Source organism: Amblyomma mixtum, chromosome 2, assembly GCF_055824585.1.
Source record: "Amblyomma mixtum isolate Tamu chromosome 2, ASM5582458v1, whole genome shotgun sequence".
NCBI lineage: Eukaryota > Metazoa > Arthropoda > Arachnida > Ixodida > Ixodidae > Amblyomma > Amblyomma mixtum.
The window spans coordinates 203,898,741-203,904,780 of NC_143013.1; positions in this window are offsets into that span (position 1 = coordinate 203,898,741).

The following is a 6,040-nucleotide window of genomic DNA, read 5'->3' on the forward strand; positions in this document are numbered from 1 at the left end:
CGAAACGCTTTCCATTCACCTATTTTTTCATTCTAGGAAAAAAGAAAGTAGCACGGGGCAAGGTCGGGAGAGTATGAGGGTTGAGGAATAGGGGTCATGCCATTTTTGGTCCAAAATTGTCGTAGAGACCGGGCTGTGTGAGCAAGGGCATTGCCATGATGGAAAAACCAGTCACCCGACCGCCACAAATCTGGCCGCTTCCACCGCACACTGTTGTCCAATCTTTTCAAAACATCCAAGTAGAAAGCCTGGCTAATTGTCTGACCCTGCGGAACAAATTCTCAATGGACGACTCCTCTCACGTCGAAAAAACAAATCAGCATTGTTTTGAGATTTGGTTTCACCTGACGAGCTTTCATGAGGCGAGGTGAATTTGAAGTTTTCCATTGGCATGATTGTTGCTTTGATTCAGGATTGGATTCAGGAACACTTGAGTTGTCCCCATAGCATCGCACTTGTACGTCTTTCTTAATATTTCAAGAGTTTCCATTCAACTTTTTCCCAGCAGAAATCAGAATTTCACCGGCGCACGCTGTCAACGAAAATCAGCCATTGCAAAAACGACATTCACACAAAATAGACGTAACTCTAAAACTCTGCCTAAACTAGCCTGACCTCCTTCAACGACGGCACTCGGCTTACTGACTCTGGAATGTTCGTTCTATGCGCTCCTAGTGGCAAAACGCGGTACCACAGAAGCTTTGCTGACCAAAAAATTTAGTCCGGTTTCTTTTGGGTACCCCCTCGTATTTATTTGAATCAACCACACCTCGATCATCTTAGTCTATCGTAACTACTTCTGCGCAAGAACTCTAGCGTCAAGGCTTTTCCTCACAAAGCCCAGTTCAGATTCTCAGCAAATCTTTAGTGACATTTCTCGTGTGATGTCTTCAAGCATCGCCTTGTCCAGCGCCTAAGAACATGGACACAACTCACCTGCTTGCCCCTGTTCTGAGGTGTTGCAATTTCGCCGATGTACGCGGGCACCACTAGTGAGACGGCGCCTGTGCATAAACCTCCCAGCGCTCTGGCCACGTGAAGGTGCCAGTAGCTGTCGACCGGCCAGGCGAGTGTCAGCCACGTCGCAAGGGAGGCCAGGGAACACAGCGCCAGCAGAGCACGGCGGCCCAGAACTGACGCCATAAAACAGCCGCCAACTGCTCCAACGAGCGCACCGATTTGTAGCAGGGAGTCCAATCTGCGCGAACAAATTACGTTTGAATATGACAGTGGCTTTAACTGTAAACCCCGTGGATCGCTTTGAAGCAGTCTCCCCGCTATTCTTACCGTTGCGTGTGGTGCTCATTAAATGAAAGGTATGCAATGGCCGTTTTCATTGTCTATTTTCACAAAGCCGACATTTCGCTCTGAGCACTTCGAGGTGTACACCGAGGTTGGGTGTACACAAAGCCAAAAATAAAAAGTGCGCACAGTGTGCATTAACAGCTTCCAGAAAAAAAATATAGGGCTCAGGGAAAACGGGCACAGGAGAAATAAACCGATGTTCTTTCCGCATGACCTTATGGCATGAATAAACTGTCATTTAGCTAAAGGACGCTGTATAAAGCGTCCCTAGAGCTTAAAAAAACCAAGCTGAATATAATTGAACCCTAATGCAATATCAAAGGTTGCTAACGAAGAGAACTCGTTTTGAAGGCAAACAAAAATATAGGAATAATACAAAGGTAATAAAGGAAAGCGAGAATAGTGGCAGGTTTCCTGTGCGACCACATGGCTGTTTTAACATAACACATTACCATTACACCATATGAAGGCCGGTAGAGGACATTGCGTGAAAATGGACGCATCTAGGTTCACAGGCGTCGTACCGAAACACTTCCTGGCCACTAACGCCTTCTCCGGAGGTGGTGTTTCGAGCTCGATCGAGACTGTAGCTGGCGGGCAGCGAGTAGCCAATGGCGACGCCCATGCTCAGCGATCCCGCCCAGCCGGCAGCGAGCGAGGCGAGAAGAGCGCTCGGCGCCTCTCCTTCGGCGCGCAATTCCGGCGACGGAACTTCGGTGTGCGCGGGTGAAGGCGATGCCACGGGACTACCGGGCGCCTTGGGAGCAGCGGGGAGTGAGCTACGGCCCAAGCTGCGTCCCGGGGAGTGTGGCGCTTGCGCAATTATCGGCTGAGGAGTTCCCACCGGGGTCGCGCCTCTCCCAGGAGAAGACGCTGCGACGCGAGTAGCGGGTTCCTTGGGAGTCGCCGGTGGCGAGGTATGGCCCCAGCTGCGTCCAGGGGAGAGTGGCACTGGCACACTGGTCGGCTGAGGAGTTCCCACCGGGGTCATGCCTTTCCGAGGAGAAGACGTTGCCACGAGAGTAGCGCGTTGCTTGGGAGTCGCGGGCGGCGAGATATGGCCCAAGCTGCGTCCCGGCGAGAGCGGCGCTTGCGCAATGGCGGGCTTGGGAGTTCCCGTCGGGGTCGCCGCTTTCCAAGGAGAAGGCGACGCCATGGCGACCGACCCCGTCCCTTCTTCTTGTTCTTCGTCTTCTTGTCTTCGTGGCCGAGGATGTCTCGTGAAACATGCGCGAGCTGTATTCTTCTTCACTCGAAAGGGTTGGTTGGTCGGTTTATGGGGTTTTAACGTCTGAAAGCGACTCAGGCTATGAGAGACGCCGTAGTGGAGGGCTCCAGAAATTTCGAAAGACTTGTCCGATTTGTATGCGAATTTTCATATTCCCCAATTCCTGAATAAAAAAATTATTCGACTTCTTTATCGGGCCAAAACACTGAAGGCGACCTCGCACTCTATGGTGTAATCAAGTTGAGCTTTCATGGACCGAAAAATTGAATAGTGGAATATTGTACGGTACTCTTGCGAAAATATTGAAGGTAACAGTCCTCTCTTCCTATGCGTCGCAATATCTTTCAACGTTTTCCATCGCTCGGATCGAGTAGCTGAGACGGGCGTAGAAAACGAATGGGGAACATTTTTGACGATAGCACAAGCGTTATTAGCAAAAAAATGCAAGCCTCCCGAGGGAACACCTCCGGATATAATGGTTATTATAGTGAGATCCTACAATTTGCGCAAAATTCCATTCATAAAATCTTCTGTGTTGAAAAATGCTTTTGACCAGAATTTCTTGGTATGGAAGAGCTTCGAGCATGAGCAAAGAAACTCTGGGAGAATATATGCTCATACAGATTTATTCGTCAGCATTTCTGGACAGGTTTGATGTAACCAATCGTTTTTCTTCTTGTGTTTTCTTTGCGTTCGTTTTGTAATTCATTTCAGGCCTTGGCTACGATCCGAGTTCAGGTTACTTCATTATGGCTTTTTTTGCTGTACGCCACTACAGCGTGACGATTTTTTTGAGAACCGAGATTTTAGCTTCCGTTGGTCGAAAGGAACAGAAATACGTTGTTTTCAAGGCATAGTATTTTGAACGCAATGAAATGCGGTAGGAAATGGTAATTACGTCTGCCTTTTCTAGCAAAGCAAGCACTCCTATGGAAATCTAGGAATAGAACGGCCACCTAACTGTGCGCTCAGCCACTAGAACCGCAGGTGGTCGAAATTTCCGGAGCCCTTCACTACGGCGTCTCTCATAACTGGTCGCGGGAATCCGAGAGCTACATCACATCGCCACCAATAAAGGGCATGATATTATCGCCACAGCGGCATCGCCAGCAACAACCGCGCGGATGAGGCCGCGCAAACTGCTCACTACGAAGGCAATTTTGTGTCCACCCCCATCTCGAGAGCCGACGCAGCGGTTAGGCTTCGAACACTGGGGCGAGAGATCACGCTTGCATTGCGGATTTCCGGCCAGTTTTCGAAACAGCGTCTATTATCCTTGGATCTTGACCTGAAGTTACGGCTTCCATCCGGCATGCCACGACGTGAGGCAACTTTGATGTGCCGCTTGTGGCTTAATGTCACATTCCCAAACAACTTCTCTACTGTGATCGGCATGGCTGATAACCCTGCCTTTGACATCTGTGGCTGTGATGAGACCATTTTTCATACTCTTTCTCAATGTCCAGCGTACAGTTCTGCAAGACATTCTCTCCGCCTTTCGTTGGAACCCATCGCTTCACGCTCGCTAACAGAGCTCCAGATTCTGGGACAATGGCCGTGGAGATCATCGACGGTGACGGCCTGCCGGGCCCTCCTGCGGCTCTTGCGAGTGTCGGGCCTGCACGACAGGCTGTGACTTTGCCTAAGCCTTTTCGCCTTGCACTTTTTCTCATCTCTCTCTTTCCTCCCTCACCTTTATATGCCTTCATCCATTTCCCCTCAGTGCAGGGTAGCAAACTGGTTACAGCTACTGTGTTTCGTTGCGCTGTTTCTTCCTTTAAATGCATTACCAACTAGCCCGGAACCTTGCTCTTCCAGCTACTGGTTAACCTCCCCACCTTTCCTCCTCCTCCTCTCCCACAGCAAAGCTAGGACCCGCACATGAATCGCTAGACAACGATGCTCGCAAAATCGAAGGCCCCAGTTTTACTTTCAACTTCATAACATTTTCTTCGATCAGCGCAGGCTACAGCGCTAGAGTTACTTTCATTTTGAGACGTACGGAGGGGGCGAATTATAGCCTAGAGAGAGTAAGCTCGAAAGATACATTTGCAAAAGAAATAAAAATACATTTCCTAATCTCTAGGGTGAACTGCGACAGAAATGCACTCACAGCGAGCACAGTTGGATCGCCCAAGGATTACCGCGTTTCACCTATGGTTTTCATGCTCGTCTGCCCACGAAAGCTCGTATAGCAATCCATGTATTCCACCTAGACCGCCCTCTTAGTTTGGTTGTTGTTGTCCTCAAGAGGAAAATATCGCGTCCCTACTGCGGGCGATTGGCCAAAGCACGGGCGGCAACTGACAGAGGCGCAACAACGTTTCTCAAATAAAGAAAACGGATAAAATAATGGAGATTTGGACATTAAAATTAAAAGCAAATCGTTTGCGATGAAATGGCTGACCGAAAATGGGAAGAAGGCTATACATGCAGAGTTTTGGATGGCTCCGATTAATTTTGGCTCCCATGGCTCCGATTAACCGATTAATTTTGAACATTAGCAGCCGGAAGATGGACTTCAGAATGGAATTTCTTGCGCACAGTAATGTGCTTTCCGCAGTTCAAAGCTTCCTTTCAGACAAGAAACATCTCCCATCCGAAAATCTATTACTGCGCGCAAGGATACAAGCACCTAGAGAGAGAACAACCCAAGCAGATCAACTCAGATCGAGCTGTCGTCAAAGTTGTGCGAAATAAAGCACAACTGCAAGGGGATATTTTACTGGCAATTTCGAAGACATTAGAGAGTGCGACGAGATTCTGCGCGAGCGTGGGAAATGTCATATCCCACTTTTCTGCGTCCCTACATGATGTCAAGAACAAAATTCATTCTGCGCTCACACCGAGTTCTTTCGATACCTGTAGAAAATCGCTTGATTGTACCAAAAAAAAAAAAAAAACGTTGTCGTGGTTCGCGGCCCAAAGTTGTACAAATGGAAGCGCTTTTGTATACGTCTTTTAAAATGACAGTAAAAGGACAGCAAGCCAGAATTGCTGCTCTCTAATAGAGTATCACTTACGGTCATACTCTTACTCTTACAGTCAAGCTCTTTCTGGCTTTAATAAGAGCTCAAAGCAGTACACATATAGTGACAACCAGAACGAGAACTGCTTTCACAACACTGAAGCGGGGAACACTTGTTCATCTCTGCCTTCTTTGCCTTTTGTTTTATTTCGTATGCCTTCCTTCTCTTTCTATAAAAGCTCAGTTGTTCGCCAAGAGGTTAGCGTTCTGCGGAGCCCATGTTTTAGATTCGAACCCATTCTTAGCGTCTCCATTAGGAGTTAGCTTTAATGACAAAACTTTTTTTTAGGAACTCTAGCGGGTATGAAAGAACCACAAGTGGTTTAAAATGATTTAGGGTACTCTCGAAGGTCTACCTCTTGAGAGCGCACTCGGCTTTGTCTCCAAGAAACCACAACATATTTATTGTTCTTTTTTTTTATCTGGCGTTAAAACTTTTTCTGTTTCTCAAAATGATTTTTTTTTTCAGTTATGCGATG